The sequence below is a fragment of the Myxine glutinosa genome, chromosome 5 (genome assembly GCF_964187855.1).
Source record: "Myxine glutinosa chromosome 5, kmMyxGlut1.1, whole genome shotgun sequence".
NCBI classification, from domain to species: Eukaryota; Metazoa; Chordata; class Myxini; order Myxiniformes; family Myxinidae; genus Myxine; species Myxine glutinosa.
In genome coordinates, this window is record NC_136265.1 from 167,457,340 (window position 1) to 167,476,649 (window position 19,310).

The 19,310-nt window shown below is 45.1% G+C and overlaps 2 protein-coding genes across 3 annotated transcripts in view; one reads left to right on the forward strand and one right to left on the reverse strand.

Annotated features, from left to right (window-relative positions):
• Positions 1–19,310, forward strand: part of LOC144892419 (uncharacterized) — a 748,105-nt gene that overhangs the window by 132,920 nt on the left and 595,875 nt on the right. The window lies entirely within an intron of this gene.
• Positions 1–19,310, reverse strand: part of LOC137426762 (uncharacterized) — a 79,395-nt gene that overhangs the window by 47,153 nt on the left and 12,932 nt on the right. The window contains exon 1 of one of the 2 annotated variants that reach the window (XM_068115619.2): positions 14,385–14,417. The exons of the other annotated variant lie outside the window; for it this stretch is intronic. The gene's annotated coding sequence lies outside the window, so the exon portion shown is untranslated. Of the gene's footprint in view, positions 1–14,384; positions 14,418–19,310 lie in introns of those variants that run through there. 2 annotated transcript variants of the gene reach the window in all.

The following is a 19,310-nucleotide window of genomic DNA, read 5'->3' on the forward strand; positions in this document are numbered from 1 at the left end:
GGCAGCGGAGTTCTGAATGTATTGGAGTTTATTGGTGATTTTTGAGGGTGAACCATAGAGGAGGCTATTGCAGTAGTCCAGACGGGAGGTGATGAAGGCGTGGATGAGGGTTTCTGCAGCCGTGGAGGAGAGGGATGAGCGGAGACGGGCAATGTTTTTCAGGTGAAAGAAGGCTGACTTTGTGATCTGTTTAGTGTATTTGTCGAAGGAAAGGGTTTGGTCAAAGATGACGCCAAGATTCCGGATGTGAGGGGAGGTGGATACTGGGATACCGTCGATGTTGAGGGCAAAGTTATGGGTGGATTTTGTGAGCGTTTTTGGGCCAATGATGATTATTTCAGATTTATCACAGTTAAGCTTGAGGAAGTTGATTTGAAGCCAGGATTTTATTTCAGTGATGCAGTTTGTCAGGATAGAGTGGGTGTCGGTGGAGACGGACTTGGTGGAGATGAAAAGCTGGATGTCATCGGCGAAGCAGTGGAATTGGAGACCATGACGGCGGATTAAGTGACCGAGCGGGGACAGGTAAAGGATGAAGAGGAGGGGGCCAAGAACTGAACCTTGGGGGACACCTTGGGGGAGGGGAGCAGTGGGGGATTTGCAGTTATTGATGGAGATGAACTGGCATCTGCCAGAGAGGTATGATTTAATCCAAGAGAGGGCAGTGCCGGTGACGTTAAAGGTGGATTCAAGTCGGGTGAGGAGGATGGTGTGATCGATGGTGTCAAAGGCAGCGCTGAGGTCGAGGAGGACGAGAATGTTGAGGTTGCCAGCGTCAGAGGAGAGGAGAAGGTCGTTGGTGATTTTGAGGAGAGCAGTTTCAGTACTGTGGTTGGAGCGGAATCCGGATTGGAATGTTTCATACAGGTTATTGGCAGAGAGATGATGTTTGAGTTGAGTGGCTACAGCGCGTTCCAAAACTTTTGACAGAAAGGGTAGGTTGGAGATGGGTCTGAAGTTGTTTAGGGTGTCAGGGTTTAGACCAGGTTTTTTTAGAATGGGGGTAACAGCAGCAATTTTGAGGGAAGGTGGGACGATGCCTGTAGACAGGGAGGAGTTTATTGTTGCAATGATAAGTGGAGAGAGAGCAGGGAGGGAGGCTTTGACAAAGCTGGAGGGGATGGGGTCAAGAGTGCAGGTGGCAGTTTTCATTCCTATGAGGAGTTCAGAGAGGTCAGTAGGAGAGATTGGGGAGAACCGAGACAGGGGATGGCAGGACAAGGGGGGGCAGGTGGTTGGAGGGGGAGCGGGTGCGGCGGTGGTCAAGCTGTTGTAGATGTTGTCAATTTTGCGTTGGAAGAAAGAGAGGAAGGAGATGCAGTTGTCTACTGTGAATGACTGGGTGGTGGTGTTCAGGGGGCGGAGGAGTTTGTTTATTGTCGAGAAGAGTGCTTTTGGGTTTCCGGAGCCAGAGTGGATAATTTGAGAGTAGTAGGCAGAGCGGGCACGGGAGAGGGCATCTTTGTAGTGTTGTATGTGGTCCTTGTAGGCTTGGGAGTGAACTGTGAGGCCCGTTTTATTGCGGAGTCTTTCAAGTTGGCGAGCACGAGTTTTCATCAGGTGGAGTTCAGGGGTAAACCAGGGAGCAGAATGGGTGAAAGAAACTGTTTTGGTTTTTACAGGCGCAAGCTGGTCAAGGCAGGAGGAGAGAGTGTGGTTGTAGTAGTCAGTGAGGTCGGAAGGGGTGTGGAGGTCAATGAAGGGAGAAGTGGACATTTTTTCAGAGAGGGTGGATGAGAATGAGGTAGGTGAAAGAGCGTTTAGCTTACGGAAGTTGATTGTGCGATAATGCCTTGGTGTTGGGGCGGGGATGTTGATGGTCAGAGTGATGGCTAAGTGGTCAGAGAGGGTGAGGTCGGAGCCATAGAGATGGTGCAAATTTAATCCAGTGGAGCAGACAAGGTCCAAAATGTGACCACGGATATGGGTAGGAAAGTCGACATGTTGAGTGAGGTTAAAGCAGGTGAGTAAATCAGTGAAGTCAGTGGTTATTGTGGAGTCAGTGGAGTCCATGTGGATATTGAAATCACCAAGGAGGAGGATTGAGGGGGAGAGGGAACATAGCTGGGTCAGAAAGTAGGAGAAGTCAGACAGGAATGATGGGTGTGGTTTGGGAGGGCGGTAGACGACAGCCATGACTGACTGCGTGTGACCAGAGAGTTTTAAAGCCAGGTGTTCAAATGATGGAGCAGATGAGATGGAGATGAGGTTGGTCTTGATGTCTTGACGGTGGATAACGGCAATTCCACCACCTCGGCCCTCCGAGCGTGGTTTATTGACGTAGGAATATCCATTGGGTGTGGTGAGGTTGAGTGTGTAGTAGTCCAGAGGTTGTTGTCAGGTTTCGGTGAGACAGAGAAAGTCCAGTTTGTTATCCAGGATGTATTCGTTCAGGATGAGGCATTTATTGTTGAGGGACCGGGTGTTGAACAGGGTGAGCTTGATGTTGTTTTGAACAGCAGGGATGAATTCAGGTGATTTAGCCAGGGTTCGTAGGCAGGAGGTGCGATCGTGTGGGTTGCTGTGACCAGGTGCGCTGGGACGAAGAGTGAGAGTGCGCTGAGCCGACCAGAGGACGGGGATGGAGTGACCTGATTGCAAAGATTGCAAAGGTCAAAGACTAAACCTTTAAAAATCAACTCCTCCAGAACGGCTGTACAGGTCGAGTGGAAGCTTCACACAAGTTCCCCAAACCTTGGGGATACCAGGGTGTTTTTGAATAAATCATAGATCACATAGTGGGGCAGCCATGTTGGATCAAAATAAAATAAGTTAAGAAACATGTATTTCTATGAAATAATTATTTCTCGAACATATGATTGAAGTCAAACCTTACAAATATGATCTAGTCATCAAGCGGAATACATGTTCAAAATTTCAATGTGATCGGTCACACGGCCTGGCAGCCAGAATTTTTTTTTATTTGAATAAGAAATCTTACTATCTCATGTTCTCCAGCCTTGTGACTATATGTCTATTAATTACGTACTGTTTCAACTCAGTAGCATCCTGTCTATTCATTATGTACATACATATTAATCACGTACTATTGGAACATACCTTTTGACACTTTAGACTGCTGAGACGCCTTAGACCTTTGAAGACCCCTTCAGACCCCCAATACCCTTAAGACCACCAAGACCTCTTGGACCCCGAAGACACCTAAAACCCCAAATACCTCGAGGACTCAAAAGACCCCAAGGACCAAAAATACCAGGAGGACCCAAAATACCCAAAAGACCCCGAGGACCCAAAATACCCCCAATGACCCGAAAGACCCCGAGTATCCAAAAGACCCAAAACTCCGAGAGGACCCAAAACACCGAGAGGACCCAAAAGACTGAGCCGTCTATCCTGGGTTTGAATGTCATACTGGTGTCTCGCAGGCAGGGCAAGCAATCAATGTGTGCGCGGTCCCTCGGAAGGGCGTTAAACTGGGTGTCCCATCTGCCGGCATTAGTTGGTTGATGTTAAACATCCCATGTTGCCCTTTGCAAGGAGTAGGCGAGCCATCGCCGGAACCATGGCCAAATTCCAAATACCTGACCGCCTACAGAGTGCACTGGGCAGCAGTGCCTTCAGTCAATGACGTCACTCGCAACCATGCGCCGCATATGAAAGACTATGAAGAATAAGTAAATAAATAATAAGAAGAAATGTGAATAAACATTTGCTGAAGACATCTGCACGTACAGTGCAGTGCAGTGCAGTGCAGTTCCTCTCCCACGCGGCTGATATGACATTTACTGAAGAGCAAGATGTGAAACAAGATTAAAAGGAGAACAACACTCTTCGACATCACGACGTCGACCGATTATACCTCCGCACACATTATAGCATCATTATAATACTTGTACCAAATTTGCTTTAAATCCATTCAGCTGTTCTCAAGTTATCACATTTTTACCTGACATGACCTCTGATCTTTGACCTCTTGACCCCAAAATTTAATCAGTTCATGTTTACATCATTACTCATACCTGTATCAAGTTTGAATTAAATCATTTCAGCCGTTCTCAAGTTATAGACCTATTACAGATTTGACCTTTGACCCCAAAACCTAATCACTTAATCTTTACAATATTATACATTCCTGTCCAAGTTTGAATTGGATCACTTAAGCCGTTTTCACGTTATAGACCTATTACAGACTTTGACCTCTTGACCCCAAAATCGAATCGGTTCGTCTTTACATCATTTTACATAAGTGTACCAAATTTGGTCAGAATCCCATCACAAGTTCACAAGTTATCGCGGTAACAGTATTTTTACCGAACATGACCTCTGACCTTTGACCCCATGACCCCCAAAATATAATCAGTTCATATTTACCTCATTATACATACCTGCACCAAGTTCGACTAAGATCCCTTTAGCAGTTTAGCGTTTTCAGAACTTACAAGACGCCAGAATACATTAATCAGAACCAATTCGGCAGATCACAAAATCCCCGAAAGAACAACTGTACTTTGCTTCCACATAAAGAAATGTACTGCACTGTGGATTGAACTGTACTTTACAAATATAATTTAAATAAGTCAGGAGACGACGATGGTTCACGAGCGAGCGGTATTCAATGACAAAGGACAGACTATAACCGAAACAGGCCCGGCCTGGGGGGGGGGGGGGGGGCCCACGTGGCAGGTGTCTGGCCCCCCGACATACGGTGTCGGCCCCCCGACAGGCATGTACACCGACATGCAGTGTACATGCCTATTTACAAAGGGCCCCAATGCGCTGCGTGTGTAGGCCTTTAAGAGCCATCTGTACGTAATTGTGTGTGGTGCTGGCCCGGAAATGTCAAAACGAAGGTTACTGACTTGAAATGAGATATAAAATAATGTATAATCAGTTATGAGGTTAGTTAGCTACACAATACCGAAAACTCGGTTCGATTCCGACAACTTTGAAAATTTTACCTTTGTGACCTTCAAAGGTCAAAGGTCGAGGATTCTGAAATTTGTTGGAAAACTTGTATTTCATGATGTATGTGATAATATAAGATAATGTACGACATTTCACCCTATCAGGAAGCGAACAATGTAATAAAACCATCAAAAATCGACTTTTCTAAATTTCGTGACCTTGTGACCTTGACGCGAAAATGAAAAATCGAGCTCCGTGGGGCTAGACACATGACATTGGCCTAACCAAATACCGAAACCCCTGTGAAATTCCACCAAACCCCTCGGAGAAGATATCGCTTGAACTCGATTAACCCCTAAAAAGACATCTTTTTCGGGCGTGGCTCCACCCACAATGGGCGCAATACGCCCACTCTAGGCAGGACACAACAAGATCATGATATCAACCTCCCACCCAAGTTTCATGAAGATCGGATGATATTATCGGGTAGTTATGCTGCGGACAGACAGACACACACCCATGACGAATATTGTGGTCACTGTTTGATAACTCGTGAACCAATTGTTCAAACAGAGCGAGCCTACAGACAGATGCACCAAGTTTGACACTACTTTTGGAACACCCTGTATATCATCATCGTGCGAGATCTTATTTTGATTCCTGAAGCATCATGGAAGGAGTGATGACTCTTGTGATGCTTTTTGAAGTTGTTAGTTATACAGGGTGCCACAAAAGTAGTGTCTCGTCACCAGAGATCAAGACCGCTGCCGCTGGATGACGTATAGCCAAGACAGTTTTTCTCCCAAGGCAGTAGCAGAAAATAGTGGTGACTGCGCGCGTGAAATGGAAGGATGCGAGACGTTTGTTTACCTGAACGGAACACACGGGTTTATTCAGAAACCACAAAATATGCAAACACGACAGTAAATTCAACAAATATTAATTTAAAGAAAATAACCCAAAGAATAAAATGAATGCTGAGGTAAAATAATTCCTAACTGAGATACCTCCACACTCGGATTTAAAAACAGACAAGGGGAATGATAAAATAAAACTAGAATGACACTCTTCGACGTCACGACATCAACCGATATGCCTCCGCCCACATTATTACATCATTATAATAATTGTACCAAGTTTGATTTAAATCCATTCAGCTGTTCTCAAGTTATCACATTTTTACCTGACATGACCTCTGACCTTTGACCCCCAAATTTAATTATTTCATGTTTGCATCATTATACATGCCTGTACCAAGTTTTAATTATATCACTCATGTTTTTGACCTATTACAGACTTTGACCCTTTACCTTTGCCCCCAAAATCTAATCAGTTAATGTTTACATCATTATACACACCTGTGCCAAGTTTAAATTAGATTACTTCAGCCGTTCTCAAGTTATAGACATATTACAGACATTGACCTTTCACCTCTTGACCCCAAAATCTAATCAGTTTATCTTTACATCATTCTACATAATTGTACCAAAAACTGGTGAGAATCCCATCACTGGTTCACAAGTTATCTCGGTAACAGGATTTTTCCTAACATGACCTCAGACCTTTGGCCTTTTAACTTGTGACCCTAAAATCTAATCAGTTCATCTTTACCTCATTATACATACCTGCACCAAGTTTGACTAAGATCGCTTCAGCCATTCTCCAGTTATCGTGGTAACGAAAACCTATCACGGATGGAAAGATGGACGGACAACCTGAAAACATAATGCCTCCGTTGGCGGAGGCATAATAAAATCCCTTTTTTAGTGCACTCAGCTTTGGTCTCAAGTGGCCCTTTTTGAGTGGAGTGGTGGTAACGAGGCTCAGAGCCTCCCGCTCGATGAGCATACAAGATGGCGCTGAAGGCACCAAGGGTCACGAGGCAAGTCGTCGAGACGGCCCTCTTTTGTGTCTCTTTGCTGTCCGGGGAAGCACAACGCAGACCCCAACCCACCACGAGCTCAGCATTTTCCAAAACCTCCCTTGAATTACATTACGGCGGTAGACTCAGCACACCGCCATTTTGATTCCCATTTCGTTCAGGCCGAACATATCGTCGAACCTGTCATATATCACAATCGCCATGCTCTACCTTTACGTTTTTCATTCAATAAAAACCAAACCACCGTTTAGAGGCCATTTTCCCCCGCAAAGCGGGGGTTGGCCTTTTCGGGGACCGTGGTTGTTGTTGTTTTTTGGTCCCCATTTTGAAGCAATGTTTTACGGCCGGATGCCCTTCCTGCCGCCAACCCTGTTTGTCGCCTTTTTACGATAAACAGGGAATTACCAGTGTACTGGTACTCAATTTGCTGACCTCGGAAGGATGACAGGCTGAGTCAACCCCCCTGGCGTTAATTCAGCGATCGACCGGGATTCGAACCCAGGATCTTTGGATCCTAAGCTGGCACCCTAGCCGCTAGCCCAACACCAGGGACTGTGTGACATTTTTCATTCAATGTGAATCACAAACAAACCGAATGTTAAAATGACCATCAAATATCGAAAGCATCGAGGCGTTACGGCTCTTCCAACAACACAGTATGTATAGGCCTTAGGCTTCATGCCTCACCTCCAGGCCGCTTTGGACAAATCAAGCCTAGGTTTCTTAATACAGTAATATCGTTTGAGTAGTATCGTTTTTGTAATAATAAAAATAATATAGTAAATATGACCATAACACTTTAATCTCAATGTCGTGAATGCAAAGTTAATGGATTGCAGCGGTGTATGGTTCATGAATAAAAACCACCTTTAGAGGCCATTTTTCCCCGCAAAGCAGGGGTTGGCCTTTTTCGGGAACCGTGGTTGTTGTTGTTTTTCGGTCCCCTATTTGAAGCAATGTTTTACGGCCGGATGCCCTTCCTGACGCCAACCCTTTTTGCCGCCTTTAACGACAAACAGGGAATTACCAGTGAACTGGTACTCAATTAGCCGACCTCGGAAGGATGACAGGCTGAGTCAACCCCCCTGGCGTTAATTCAGCGATCGACCGGGATTCGAACCCAGGATCCTTGGATCCTAAGCCGGCACCCTAGCCGCTAGCCCAACACCAGGGATATATGGTTCATGAATCAATGATAATAATCGGTATACGGTACTAATAACCGTAGAAGTAAGGCATTTGCATCGGTTTTTTTTAATAGTAATATCATTTTCAAAATATTGATAACGAAACGTTAATATTATAGTAAATCTAATTGTAACACTAATCCCTTAATCTTGACTGCAAAGTTACTGGAGGTTAAAATACAGACTTGGCATTTAATATAGAATTTTTTTTTTTCTTGACTTGGGTTTACTTTCTTAACTCAGTATATCAATCTGGTGAGTTTCTTTTACACTTTGGTGATTTATTTGTTAAAAGAACCATGTCACTGATTGTCTGTCGCAGAAAGAAGTCAACAACAGGATTATATCACAGGTGGCGTGGCAAAATGTACGGACAGGTGCATTTGATGATTGGCTTCACAGTCGGGTATACAAGGGTTGTTGCGTTCTGTATTAGTGGAAAACAACTGCTGCATGTCTCCAAAAGTTATTGCCGCTTCCCCTGGAGATGGTCCGTCAACTCGACAATGCTGTTTGCCATTTAGTGGTGGCTTTACGAAATTCCGGCATGAAACAGCGTGCTATTGCTCGGCAGTATGGCATCACTCAAGGTCAGGTGTCAAAGATCCTGAAACGAAATGCTTGGAGGGGTGTCCCTACTCCAATACACGAGGCCAGGACGTCCCCGCAGAACCACAAGGAGGGATGATCGCCACCTGCACCGGTTAATCCGCAATGGCCGTACCAAGTCAGCTAATCGGCTTAGGGCTGAGTGGCAGCAACTGACAAATGTGCCTGTATCCAGAAGGCTAGTCAACCAACGACTGGTTCAAGCAGGCTATCGTGCCAGGTGTCCCCTGAGAAAGCCACGCCTGACCAGACAACACCACCAGCGCCGATTGCAGTGGGCCAGAGAGCACCGTCAATGGCAGCCAGGACACTGGAATCACGTGATCTTCAGTGACGAGTCTAGATTTCTGGTCTATCGTCAAGATGGCCACGTCCGAATGCGCAGACAAGTGCATGAAGCCTACAACAAAGGTTGTTTATTGCCAAGAGTCCAAGCTGGAGGTGGTGGGGTGACCGTTTGGGCTGCTTTTCATGCAGGGGGCAAAACTGACCTGGTTGTTCTGAATGGAAACCTGAACCAGTTCAAGTACAGGGCCATTCTGGAAGAAACATTGCTTCCATTTGCTCGTGCAGCCTTTCGAGGAAACTTTGTCTTCCAAGATGACAATGCACGGCCTCATCGTGCTCGCATGATCCAACACTTTCTTGCTGACCATAGTGTAGAGCATATGGAGTGGCCTGCCATGTCCCCGGATATGAATCCGATAGAGAACTTGTGGGCAGAATTAACGTGTCAAATCGACCACTTGGACCAGCAGCCGACCTCTGTGCGTGAATTGCAGCAGGCTATTGTCACTGCATGGCAAGCGATTCCTGTCCAAACCTTGGCAAATCTCGTGAACAGCATGCCTCAACGTGTACGTGCTCTCCTGAATGCTCGTGGGGGTTACACGAAGTACTGAACTGTAATTTTACTGTCCGTAATCCCAGTCGTAATTTAACTTTTGTTTTTGTTAAAAAAAATTTTGGCTAATGTGCAAAATAAAGAGATACTTCTGGAAAACGTACAGATAGTCAGGTTCACAATGTTTTTTCGTTCAAAATCATGGTAGATTAGCAAACCTATACATTTTTGGAAACACGTTATTACATGGAAAATCTGAAAATCAATGTTTACATTTGCCAATTCCGACCAATTCGATTCGACCAATTCGACCAATTCCATTCGACCATTCGACCAATCGTTTCAATCGACCATTCGACCATTCGACCAATTCGATTCGATTCATCGAATTCGATTCGATCGACCATTCGACCAATTCGATTTGCCAATCAATTTGACCGACCTTTGCTTGTGTGGAACGGACTGTGAAAACGATGCGGACTATATTGTCGGATACGACACACAGGACAGTGATGACGAACTCTAAATGGCATATTCTGTAATCGTGTATGTTTGATGCCATTGACTGCCTGTGTATATTTTGTCATTGACTGCCTGTGTAGATGTGAAGTTATACTGACTGCATGTGTATATATGATTTTGCTGACTGCCTGTGTATGTTTGGTGATATGAATTATTGTGAAACGTTTTGATGTTATTAACTGCCTGTACAAAATGATAACATGTATTTGATTCTGCAACTTTTCGCGAATATAAAGACAGTATTTTGCAATTCAAAACCTTTGATTCGTGTCTTACCATTCCCCATAGCACTAATTTGATACTTTCATTGGATTCCTTGTCCCTGAAAATAGAGGTTTAGTATATTTTAAAAAGTTTTTAGGGTAATTAGAGGCAGAAATAGAACAAGATATGTATTTTACAGTGGCCATTTTGAAAATCAAAAATGGCCGCCATACAGGTATCTCTCCAAATGTAAACATTGATTTTTAGTTTCCTTATGCTATAACCTTTCCAAAAATGTATAGGTTTGCTAATCTACCATGATTTTGAACGAAATATAATTTATTGACATAGTGAACCTGACTAAGAAGTTTAACACAGTACTGTCCATGAATTGAGTTCGATATCAGTTTACATCACTTTCAAGGATCAATTTATTTGTTTCGAAATGTCAAATGTGGTTTTTGTTTCTTTTAAAGGTCACATTAACAAAATCTAGAATAATTTCAACATAATTCCAATGAACTTTTGGTTCTAAGACATCTTGAAAAGTAAGTTCACCCCAACAAAAAAATATATTCCATATTAAATGCCAAGTCTGTATATATCATCTTCGATATATATCATCGGTATATATCATCTGTATATATCATCATATATCGTCTGTATATATCATCGGCCATTTTCCCCTTTTTGTTTGTTTGTTTGTTTGCACGCGCTAATCTCCTGAACGGTGAAAGATAGGAGGAAACCTCCAAAACAAAAAAAGTCGGGACGGGCCCCGGGAAGGGTATAGGCTAGGTGGCGAGGCCGGTCGAGGCCCACCTCGGCCAGGCTGGGCCCATTCAAAATTAAAAGCTGAGCTGAATTATAGTAGTCAATCTTCTACGGCCGTGAGTAAAAGCTGAATTATAGTAGTAAATTCATTCAAAAAGAACTAAAAATGTCGGGGCGGGCCCCGGGGAGGTTATTGGCTAGGTGGCGAGGCCGGTCGAGGCCCACCTCGGCCAGGCTGGGCCCATTTCACAATTAAAAGCTGAACTGAATTAGAGTAGTCAATCTTCTATAGCCGTGTGTAAAAGCTCAATTATAGTAGTAAATTCATTCAAAAAGAACTACAAATGTCGGGACGGGCCCCGGGAAGGTTATAGGCTAGGTGGCGAGGCCGGTCGAGGCCGCTTCGGCCGGGCTAGGCCCATTTCACAATTAAAAGCTGAGCTGAATTATAGTAGTCAATCTTCTACGGCCACGAGTAAAAGCTGAAATACAGAAGTAACAACAACAACAACATGCATTTTAAGGCCATTTTCCCTGCTAGAGCGGGGGTTAGCCTTGCGTTCCCCATGACAATCTTCTCCATCTTGCCCTATTTTCTGCATCTCTCCTTGTTAACCCCCTTGCCCGCATTTCTTCTTCCACCATCTTTAGCCAAGTCTTTCTCGGTCTTCCCCGTCCTCTACTTCCTTCTCCATTCATTTCCATCACTCTTCTCAACCAGTCACTTTCATCCTTCCTCAACACATGACCAAAGCATCTCAACCTGTTCCTCTTCACAGCAACAATCACAGGCTCTATTTCCATCATGTTTCGCAATTCATCATTTGTCTTCCTCTCTCTCAACGATACTCTGCACATCCATCGAACCATTCGCATTTCCACCCTTTCCAACCTTCTTTGCTGCTCTACGTTCATTACCCATGTCTCGCTCCCATAAATCATAACACTTCTCACACATGCAGCATACACCTTTCCCTTCAGCTTCAACGACACTCCCCTCCTCATCAGCACGCCTCTCAGTTCACGAAACTTCTTCCATGCACATCTCACTCGAGCAACCGTTGCCGAGTCTGATCCACCTTCTCCATTCAGCATGTCTCCGAGGTAGCAAAATGTTTTCACACCTTCCAGCTTCACGCCGTCTCCAAGATCCAACTCAACATTTCCTCCATCTGCAGCCCCCTCTGTGCACACCTTACATTTGAATGTAGCTGCCACACTGGTTAATGACCCTCTCAGACCACTACATTTTTGATGAACCCACTCAGCGCACATTGTACATTGAATGGAGTTCACTCCGACACCCTTCCTGCACACAGCACATGGCCACTTCCCAGTTCTTTCCACCTCACCACATGCTTTACCACTTGCCATCACCTTCGTCTTTCCTATATTCACCTTCAGACCTTTTGTCTCCATACATTCCTTCCACTTGTTCATCTTTTCCTTCAGTCCATCCATACTTTCCGCAATCAACACCAGATCATCTGCATACAACTCCCATGGTAAACCCTCCTTTACGTTCTGAGCCAGCACCTCCATCACAGCTACAAATAGTAGTGGACTTAGTACCGACCCCTGATGCACTCCCACCTTCACCTCAAACTCACCACTGTTCCCGTCCTTCGTCCTTACAGCTGTGCGCACTCTTTTGTACATTGCCATCACTACTATGATCAACCATTCCTCCACTCCTAACTTCCTCATTGCCCATCTCAATACTTTGCGTGGAACCCTATCGAATGCTTTCTCCAGATCAACAAACCCAAGAAACAACTTCTTCCTCTTCTCCATGTACTTCTCCTGCAACTGCCTCACAATAAAAAGCGCGTCTGTCGTTCCTCTTCCTGGCATAAATCCAAACTGCATTTCGTCGATCTTCACTTTCTTCCTTATCCTCCTCCCCAACACCCTTTCCAATACCTTCATTCCATGCTCTAATAACTTTATCGCTCGGTACGAGCCACACTCCAGAGGGTCACCTTTCCCCTTGTATAGAGGGACGAGGGTACTCAGTTCCCAATCCACTGGAATGCGGCCTTCTTTCACCGCCAGATTACAGATCTCTGTCATTCTCTTCACACCCCAACTTCCTGCTGCCTTCAACATATCTCCCACAACTCCCGTCGGCCCTCCCGCTTTTCTACCCTTCATTGCTTTTATCGCTTCCTCAACTTCCTTCTCAGTTATCTTCTCTGCCGGTCCTAAAACTGGGTTACTCTCTATGTTGCCATCCCATTCATTCTCTGTATTCAACAGCATTTCCATATATCTTTTCCATCTTCCTTTAATTCCATCTGGGTCCACAACGATTGTCCCACTTCATCCTTCAAGCAACTCACCCCCATCACATCACACCTCTCTTTCGCTATCTGCTTTGCAATCCTGAATACTGCTCTCTGACCCTCTTCCGAATCCAAGCATTCTCCGAACATTTTCCTTCATGCCTCCTGCACCTTTGCTACCTCTTTCTTTGCAGCCTTATAACTTTCATGCTCTGCTGTTTCTGCTCCCGTACCCTTCGCCTTCTGCCACTCCTTGAACTTCTTCCTCTTCTCGTCAATTCTCTTTCCAACTTCATCATCCCACCACCATGTTTCCGAGTGCCTCGGTGGTCCTTTTTACAATTACAGAAGAAGTACAGAATTACAGAAGAAAATTCATTCAAAAAGAACCCGGGCAATGCCGGGTGCTTTCAGCTAGTCTTCTACATATTAAAGTAGTGGCAGTTTTGTGTCCGTCTGTCACACTACATCATTACAACAGCTGACTCCACCGACCGACATTTCAATTCACTAGTACACCCGCTCACTACGGGAGCGGCAGGAAGGGTCATTCCTCTTTGGGGTATATAGATTACAGTCGAACTATGGTCGGGTCTCAAGAACATTGGGTGTGTGTTCATTTACCAAGTTTCTTGTGGAGAGATCGCCAAGTGGTTTAAGCATTCGAGCAAGCACTCTATTCAAAACCGTAAAGGAATGGCTGGCTTGGCAAGCGCTAGCTAGGTGCTTGGTAAATGAGCACACCCCGGGCTTACTCCCTTTCAGTTTCGTGTTAAACAGCAGGAAAAGTGGGTTTGATAGAGAGTTTAAATAGAGAAAAGGAGTCATTCTGCTGTTTTGTGTCACTGTGTGTACCGCAATGAGCATGGAGAAAAGAAAGAAAACCAGAGAATTATCTAAGGGAGGTCAGACACAAGATTGTAGACAAGCATGGACAATCTCAAGGCTAAAAGCCCATCCCCAGAGACCTTGATGTTCCTGTGTCCACAGTACGCAATGTTAACGGAAGTTTAAGGCCCATGGCACTGTAGCCAACCTCCCTGGACGTGGCCGCAAGAGAAAACTTGATCGAAGATTGCAGTGAAGGATTGTTAGAATGGTGGAGAAAGCACTGCTTGGAGAGAGACATAAGAAAGCAGGAGTTCACACGAGCTTAAAAATTCGCTCGTCTGTCACCTGCTCCAGCCTGACTGGAGTTTGACAAAACATACCTGAAAGAGCCAAAATCCTTTGGGAAAATGTCCTGTGGACAGATTAGACCAAATTAGAGCTTTTCGGTAAAGCACATCATCTTAGTATGGCGGATAAGCTCTCATATTATAACAATTGTGCATTTAATGAGAAAAGCATGAAATTTCTAACATAGTTAGTGCATACCATAAGGTTTCAGATGTGGAGGGAAGTCAGATTTGACCTCTGAGGACCGTGAGAGGTCAAATCCAAAATGGCCACCAGTCCACCGGGTCTAATGTTCAAACGCGCTTAATTTTGGAACCAAACTGTAGAACAACATTATAGGTGTCACTTCCAAATAAATTGGGGATGCCCATTCATTTGGAGATACTTTTGAGATCGCCAGAACTCAAGGACATGCATTTAGGTCAAGGTCAAGGTCAAATTACGTTAAATATCTATTTCTATGATACTGCAGTTGGAACTGCTATTGGAAAAGGTTCATTTGAACTTTAAAAACTTAATTTTTTCAGGTACAGGGATAGGTACAGAACACCCAAAGACCAGAAATGATGAAAAAAAGTGTTTATACTGCAAGGAATGATGCAATAACCTCTGAAAAAATAACTGTAGTTAAAGGGCCTATCTCATTGGCGGAGACGTCGCCGCAACTGCCGCGACTGATCAGTCGCGGCAACTCGGGCGACTCGGGAGACCAAAAAATGGCTTGCGCTCTCACCAAGGCGACGCCAGAGCGACGTCTACGCCAGGGCGATGATATTCATCACTACTCTTTTCGCTACATTTTTTACATATTTTTGCATGTATTTATTTTAATGCAATTAAATATAAATTCAATGCAATTTAAATATACACTCACATGTAGGTAGGGGCTTCTTGATCTCCTCAAAGATGTTCTGCATATCAACAAGGAAGGTTTCAACCGCTGCTTTCTTGTATTGGTTATCTTTGTATCTTGCATACGATTTATCGTAAAATTCCGGATGATCCTCCCAGAAGTCAGCCATTGCCTCTTGATGCCCCTCTTTCCAATCATATTGTTTTCTAGTCGGATCGCCGCTGGAACCATGTTCCTCATCTTCTCTAGCATCAACTGCTGCCTCAGCATCCACAAACTGCGCTGAAGCTGCTACAACTGCTTCATCCTCCTTCTTCTTGCCCTTCCGGCCCCCACTGCCCTTGGGTGGCATGGTGGAAGGACAGTACTACTCTGGAGTTGGAGCTGTCCCCTGGCAAGACAAGATGGTGGGGCCTCTTCCAAGGCAGTACAAGGAGCAGCAGCAGTAGCAGGAACAAGTACCAAATGATGAAGACCTTGACCGGATCCTGTACCTGACTTGGACCAGGAGTGAAGGCGTCTCGATGATGCCAGCACGCGCTCAGTCACGTGGTCTCTAAAGTGGGTCAAGCAGCGTCAAGCAGCGTCGCGGAGACGTCGCCGCATCGTCGCCGTAACGTCGCCGCAACGTCTCCTCAGTCTCCTTGGTCTCCAGCAGGTCACGGAGACGTCGCGGAGATGTCGCGGAGACGTCTCCCCAGTCGCGGACAAAATTAGTCTCCGCGACGTCGCCGAAAAATCGAACATGTTTGAATTTCCCGCGACTTCCCGGAGACCCGGCTAGTCTCCAGGAGACGTCGCGGAGAAGTCTCCGCAACCAGCGGAGACTCGAGTCGCCACCAGGTCGCCACCTAGCCTCCAGGCCAATGAGATAGGCCCTTAACCAAGTATACCCACAAAAGCTTACATTAAATCAAGTGCAATGATGAAAATTGGTAATGATCAAAATCTAACAGTCTCCAGAACAGAACCACAGTGCAGTGCACTTGAGTGCAGCTTTGGCACACTTGCAGCGTCCAGTGCACCCTTTCTTGCAGCCACAGTGGATCAATTCATGGCACGATTTTGATGCTTCAGGGAGAGTGGTCCAAAGAGGCTGCCACCCAGTTGTCTCCTTTGTCCAGCCCCAGTCAGATGGGTCTGGCATCTCTGGATCCATGACCAATGCCTGGTTCCAACAGTTGGCCTGGTAGCAAGTGCGCTTGATGTGCTGCTTGAGTGCTGCCTGGGTTGGAGGAATGTTCTCTAGAGTTCTACACTTCTGTGTGAAGAGCTGTTTCCTGGCATCATTCACTTCCATGCTCTCACTGGTTCGGTCGTACATCAGCACCACAAATCGCTCTCGCAGTAACATTGAGCCTTCACTGACCTCACTGGGCATGCCTTGGAGTTCATTGAAAGCATCATTCACCTCTGGAAAAGACTTCCAAGTTTCCCAGGCAGTCTTCTTTCCTCTGCCAGCGAATGCAGATACAGTATCACACCCGGTGAAAGCGTGAAAGACTGGGAGAGTCAGACACTGTGTTGGATTCAATGTGGCAACCATTTTGTGAACAGCTATGTACCGAAAGCTTGACCCGACACCAAAGGCAACCCACAGCTTATCAGGAGCTGTCTTGCTAAATGAAGCCACAGCCAGTACCACCACATCAGTATCAACGGTACGTATGGTCACCTTCTTACACCGCTTTTGCACAGCAAATGAATGGGCATCCCCAATTTAGTTGGAAATGACACCTATAATGTTTTTCTACACTATTTGGTTCCAAAATTGAGCGCGTTTGAACATTAGACTCGGTGGACTGGCGGCCATTTTGGATTTGACCTCTCATGGTCCTCAGAGGTCAAATCTGACTTCCCTCCACATCTGAAAATAAACCTTATGGTACACACTAACTATGTTAGAATTTCATGCTTTTCTCATAAAATGCACAATTGTTGTTATCCGCTGTACTATCTCTATGTTTACAGAAAACAAAATGAAGCCTTCAAAGAAAAGAACACCTTCCCTACAGTCAAACATTGAGGAGGTTTAGTGACGTTTTGGGGTTGCTGTGCTGCCGATGGCACTGGGTGCTTTGAATGTGTGCATGGCATCATAAATCAGGAGATTACCAAGGCATTTGGAACGCAATGTTCAACCCGGTGTCAGAAAGCTGGGTCTCTGTCAAAGGTCATGGGTCTTGCAGCAGGACAATGAGCCCAAATACACTTCAAAAAGCACCCAGGAATGGTTCAAGACAAAACGCTGCACTGTTCTGAAGTGCCTAGCAATGAGTCCAGAACTAAATCCCATTGAACACCTGTGGGGAGATCTGAAAACAGCAGTTGGGAGAAGGCACCCTTAAAATCTGGAAGAACTGGAGCAGTTTGCACAAGAGTAGTGGGCCAAACTGCCAGTAGAGAGGTGTAGGAAGCTCATTCATGGCTATACGAAGCGCTTGACTGCAGTTATTTTGTCCAAAGGACGTGCTACCAAATATTAAGTCTAGGGTGTCAATAATTTTGTCAATGCCATTTATTTTTATTTTATGATATAAAAGGATATATTAAGTTCTGAATCAAAAACAAGGTTCTGTAATATCAACAGTGAAATAAATAATTGTGGAGACCAAATACTTTTGCAATTTCAACTTATTTTTAGAGAAAATTGTGAGTTATTTTTAAAAAGTGCAAGGGTGCCAATATTTTTTCCACGACAGTACATACATATACATACATACATACATACATACATACATACATACACTGTTCTAGATAGCTTTGCCCTATGGGCTATGCCGTAAAAATGATACAGGAGGAGGCGCTGCTATGGTGAATATTTCATGTCAATCAGACCAACGGTTGCAGAGAAAACAAATTTTAAAGGGATTAAACCCGTAAAATGCCGGCAGAAGGGAGATACATACATACATACAAACACCGGACGGACGGACAGACAAATGCTGTTTTAGACGGCATTGCCTTACGGGCTAGTGATCCCAGGGGCATGGCACATAAATCACATGCAGGCTAAAACCTTTATGAGACATCAGTGTACTTACTCTGCATTGATAAATTACAAGAACATCAGTAGACGATGGATTTATCCAAATAGTATCGTCAACTCCATAGCCAATGAAAACCAGCCTTGGACAGATAGTCGGATGATCTTTCATTTCCGAGGCGAACAGCCAAATTAATGGTGGTTATTTTTTCGCGCGCGCGGGATGGAAGGCGGTGAGGTGCTTACCTGAACGTAGCACGTTGGTTCTCGAAACCAACGAACAAAGAAACACGACACAACAAATAAAAAAATGCCACAATAATGATTTCATGAAATTAAAGCAATGAATAAAAAATTAACGGTGAGGTAAATCTAATTCCCTGCGGTGAGGATCCTCCAGCAGACTCAAATACATTCACAAAGGGAACAAATAAAATAAAAGCAAATCTCTTTCGCCGGCCGGCACTCAGCATTGTCGTCCCAAATGCGTTTGGTGCAGTCGGCAGTGGTGGCCAAGTCCAATGTTTCCCGCGACTGAGCGTCAAATATGGTGCCTAGCCGACAACCGCGACGCGCACAGAGCCGTCGAGCGAGCTGTGAAGACGGCCCTCTTTTTGCTCTCCCTCCATCCGAAGCGCCAAGAGTCCTGCAAACCGCCGCCTTATTACTCATCTGAAGAGCACCACAGTCCAACAACACCTCCTCCTCCTCTTCTTCCAACATTGCAACGGATCCACAAGCTCCAAAAAGTCTCCTCATAAGCGCACACGAGCCAGAAGCAGCCGAGCCACCCGAGACAAAAGCCAGAGAGAAAAGGGACCGAGAGAGCATTTCTTCTTCTTCCTCCCTCTCTCCTCCAAAGCGCACAAACTGCACGACCCAGCCAAACAAACAATGGCTGGCGTCTTGCTCAATCCCACAAGCAAAATCACACCAGCACGAATCCAAAGAAAAATGGCACAGCCTTCTTGTTCGAGCCAAGAGACAGAGAGAGACACACTTCTTCCCCCTTTCTCTCTAACCTGCTCGATGACGTCACTCTGGCCAATCCTAAGCCCCATCAAATCACCCCGTGTCTCCAATATTTTGGTAACTTCCGACACTTTTCAGCATTCACAA